The sequence below is a fragment of the Oryza glaberrima genome, chromosome 2 (assembly GCF_000147395.1).
Source record: "Oryza glaberrima chromosome 2, OglaRS2, whole genome shotgun sequence".
Taxonomy (NCBI): domain Eukaryota; kingdom Viridiplantae; phylum Streptophyta; class Magnoliopsida; order Poales; family Poaceae; genus Oryza; species Oryza glaberrima.
Window position 1 is genome coordinate 18,059,076 of NC_068327.1, and position 5,211 is coordinate 18,064,286.

A 5,211-nucleotide genomic window follows, 5' to 3' on the forward strand; every position below is an offset into this window, starting at 1 on the left:
TGAAACAAAAAATATTCTAACCTAAACTTACAAAAAAAATTGCACTTGCTGATTTATTCTTGCTAATAGAGGAAATTTTCTATGATTATATAAGCATATATAAAAATGTGTCTAGATTCATTCATCAATTAATAAAAAAAGAAAAAATAGAAGTTGCAATTCATCTATTTTAAAGTTACACTTTTCTATATCAAATTTAGTGTACAACTTGTGCAGCTTTGCTTGACACCTTGGGAAAGTATAGGTGACAGACGATTAAAAAAAGAATCAGGCGATTGATAAATTAGCAAAGCTGCAGATGAAAATTACTTCCTCCTTTTCATAATGCAAGTCATTTTAGCATTTTCCACATTCATATAGATGTTAATGAATCTAGATAGATTAACATCAATATGAATGTGGGAAATGCTAGAATGACTTACATTGTGAAACAGAGGGAGTACTCCTTAAAAAAAGTATTATTTAACCACCGATCGAATGCCAATTATAGCGAGTTTGAAGTAATTATCTATATTTGAAATCAGCAGGAGCTACTCCCTCCATTCCAAAATATAAGGCATAACCACCCCTTACCCAAAGATCAAGAAAATAATTATTATCATCATGTAGTTTAGATCGATTATTCTAATAAATACAATGCATGTATCCAATAGAGTTAGAGAACATGAGAGTGGAGGATTTTAAAAAGTAATAATTTAATGAAGAAGAGGTCATAGTTAATTGACTACATGTATGCATGCCTTATATTATGGAATATAAAAAAATAGTTGTGTCTTATATTATGATGTGGAGGGAGTAGCTTATTATATCAGAATAGATCATTGTAACACTTCATTCTAAATGTCTTTTTTAAGACTAACCTTGTAAAACATTGACCCACGTTACTAAAAGGGGAGAGTAAGTATAACTTTGTGATCTTTTTCATGGAGTTGAGTGGCGCGTACTGATGAAGCGTGCTAGACAGGAGGCTGCTTTCACTTTTATTCAGACTAGTAGCTTTTCGGTTAGTTACCGGCAGTTAATTAGTTAGTTTTGTGGCTGATATTTCTTCTGATGGTCCACACTGCTGTTTGCCTGTTTCTCTGCCCAATAAAGCTAACTTAATTAATTCCACACATAACCTGCCATTGTGTATGTGTATGGTTGTACACACTTGTATTACGTACGTTCTCGTACAGGTACAAATAATAACAATCCATTGCATGTGTCCATATGTATGCGTGGAATGTACAGGCAACTGCAGCCATGCATGAGACTAGCACTAGCTATTGTGGGCTCAAGCTACTGGTACTAGTATATTACAAGTTTAACATCACTTTGTTTACTTAATAATTATTACTAGGGTCAATTTGTACTATATTATTATTAGCGGTACTATATATATTAACTTAACAATTTTACCGCACTTTTTTCACTTAATTATTACTAAGGGTCAATTTGTACGTGTGCTATACGATACGATCGATGAGGATAGTAGGTCTCGATCTTCTGATAGATATTGATAACTCTCGATTTTGTGAAAACTTAACAAACATGATCCGGCTTCTGATCAACATGATTCAAATCCTGCAATCGTAGCACCACGTTTCCTTTGGTTATCAACCGTGCACTGCTCGGTTGACCTCGCCGAGAAGGCTAATCTCTGCATGCGAATAAAAGAACACAAGTAAGAACAACATAGATTGCAACACAATTGCATATGAATGATTAAGCACTTGAATTTAGGGTTTCACAAACCGAACTAGCGGCGAAACTGCGATGGCAGAAATAATCTAAGCAAAACTGACTCTAAACTATGACGACTATTAAAAAAATATGATTTGGGACGTCCTAAGATTGCCCTATGGCGCACACCCCCTTGGGCTTAACCCACGACATCGTTATGAGACCCAAGACCCAAATCAGATTCGGACTGGATGAGGTACGTGGCTTGTTTTGCTGATTCCCGACAGCTTGGTGCGAATTTTGACGTGGGACCAAAACCATCTGAAAGTAGACTCCATAGGCTTTCCAACAAGTATTCATGATCCCCGAGATTCTTTCTAGATCAACGGTTAGCTCCGTTTGAAGTTAATGCTGTCAAGAGGCCCAAATCCGAATCCAAAACGTGTAGAACTTTATCTCTTATCATCTATGGACCAAAAGTGACGTGGTGAGGTTTGAATGGACTTGGAGAAGGTATTGATTTGGTCCCCAATCAACTTATTTGATTTATCCATGCATTTCTTATGCTCGGTCTCATTTCTTTTGCCTATGCAAGTACCTCTACAAAAGAAAACACACTAAACTCATTGTGTAGCAATATTTGTTCAAATATATAACAAGTAAATCTAATATAGAACATATGCACTTTTGGTTGATGAATACATATGGTAGTCATGGTCATATCTGATCTAGTTGTGTCCTTATCATACTCATCTTCTTGTTTGGAAACCGTCCTCGGTTTCACCTTGTTATTGAGCCTACTGAACTTATCTTTATCTATCACAACATCAGGTGAGGAACATTTCTTGATTGCTATATGGTTGGATTATGAAATTTTGCCACTTGGAAAACCACAGCACCCCCCTTCTTGCAAACCAACATATATCTCATTTAAACAAGTAGAGAAACTAGATAGAGAATTATTTATACGCATGTGATTCTCTAGACAATACATTCATCATGAAAAGGAGGTATAGTTAAATTCGACCAAATATATACTCGATGCACATTATATTCTGCTTTACTATTATAAATTGCCAATAACATGCAAAATCATATCAGAAGGACATGGCAATTCAGATCTAGCAAATAATTTATTCTCTAAACAGTTGAGTGGACAAATATCATCGAATTGAATATAGCCCCAAGTATTTAAAAAAGATAGTAATTTAAGCTCTTCATTCTCGCTAGCAATGTGAATATCATGCTTAAACTCAACACATGATGGTTCAACTATATAATTAACATGTCCATTCACTAGTTGTGGCATGGATATAAGAAAAGCATCGCACAAATCTTGTTTATCACAGAAACAAAGTAAATTATTTTGTGACAAAGGTATTTCAGCAATTACCTATCAACTTTTGTACTACACCATCGGTCAAAAAATAAAAAATAATTTATGACTAGAAATTTGGATATAGGCTATGCCCATATTCATCGCTAGAAATTGTTTTTTCACCTACAACTTTTATACTATTATACGTACTAGTCTATTTTCCCACAATCATTTTCTTTACTTGTCCTTTTGGTGTCTCAATTTGTATGAAGAAATAGCATAATCCCATGGGACGGGTGGAGTAACAAGTTTATGTTATTACAATAGTACTTTTCGAGGCAAAAATGAAATATATGTGTACCACTTCTTTTGATTTTAAAATAAGCATTTGATGAGTTATTGATGATAGGAAATTTTAAAAGTATAACACCATCTTATCTTAAACATTAAATATTTTTTAGTAGATATTCCAAGTACATGCCTCTCACCCCTTCACTTCTTGGGCTAGCTTGCATGCGCGCTCTCCCCTCCTTCACGTACGGCAGCATAGCTACGCTTCGTAGTACTCCCTCTGTTTTATTAAGATGTGTCACATTCCACTAAAATTTATTGTATTTAGAGACGGAAGGATTACATGCTGCGAGAGGTCGATCGATGAGTATGCAGGAGCATGACATGAAAAGCCATGAAAGTAAGCAGAGGAGTGATCGATCAAGAAGGTATAGTCAAAACGCCCGAAAAGCATCGCATGCAGTCGCCGCCTGTGCTAGTGTGCTGTGCCTGTGGACGTGATCTTAACCTGGATATGGACAGGATTCAGATGGAGAGATCGATGAGAGTAACGAGGCCCCAAGCTTTTAGCCATTTCTGTCGAGGCCCGGCCGGATAGTTAGCACAAAGCACAAGCATGCATCCAAAGGATCAAGAAAGTACAAAGCGATTGGACAAAAACCAAATAAATAAACTCCCAAAGGAGCGATCGGAAGATACGTATCACCGCCCTCGGAAAAAAAGTTCAGAACAGGCATCTATCACCTGCGTCCAACTCGATCGATCTACCAATCGAGGATTTTTTTAAAATTCTTTAATTGATAAAATTAGAATACCGTACCCTTAACATTATTTTTTAAAGAAAATAGGCATTTTGGCCTTGGCAGTGCAAAGTTTTTTTTTTATGTACATATAATGTTACATAGCCGACGTGGAAAAATGATTTAGATATACTACCTCCATTTTTAAATGGACGACGTCGTTGATTTTCACATATAATGTTTGACAATTCGTCTTATTAAAAATATAAATATTATTTATTTTACTGTGATTTGTTTTATCATCAAATAAAATATAATCTTAACTTATACTATTAAGTATTTATATTAAATTTTTGAATAATATGAACGATCAAATATTGTGCAAAAGTTAGTATATAGAAAGAAATTTTTGTTCAAAGGGATTTAAGGAATGAAAAAAAGTATAAACTGAGTCAGCGCACCGGACTAGAAATGCAGACATGGGGCAGTAGAATCTATAGTGCTAGGTAGTACAGGCTCCCATGTTACTTGCTCACGCCTTGCTTTTTTCTCGTGCGATCGAGAGCACCTTTCGCCCATGCATCGCCCGCCGCGCCACGGATCGATGCTAGCTATAGATCGATCGAGCGAATGGCTACTCTACTACAGTTCGCCTGGGAGGAAGTACAGCGCGTGTGCATGGAGATCCGCATGCAGCCTCCACACTGTCCCCTTCTCTGACGAAGAACAAATTAAAGGCTGTGTTTGGGTGTGCTTTAGTTCGGGTGCCAAATTATTTTAAAGTATACGGATACACATTTAAAGTATTAAACGTAAACTAATAACAAAATAAATTACAGATTTCACCTGTAAACTGCGAGACGAATTTATTAAGCTTAATTAATCCGTTATTAGCAATTGTTTAATGTAGCATCATATTATCAAATCATGGCATAATTAGGCTCAACAGATTCGTCTCGCGATTTACATGCAAATTGTTTAATTGATTTTTTTCGTCCATATTTAATGCTCCATACATGTGTCCAAACGTCAAATTTGATGTGATGAAAAAGTTAGAAGTTTGAATACAAAAGAATCGTCGTAGGACGTAGGAAAAGCCAAGATTTCGGACCAAAGTTACGGATGCTATAAATCTTGACCAAAGCATGTACTCTCTCCATACCAAAATATAAGATAGGATGAAAACAAGTATGATAA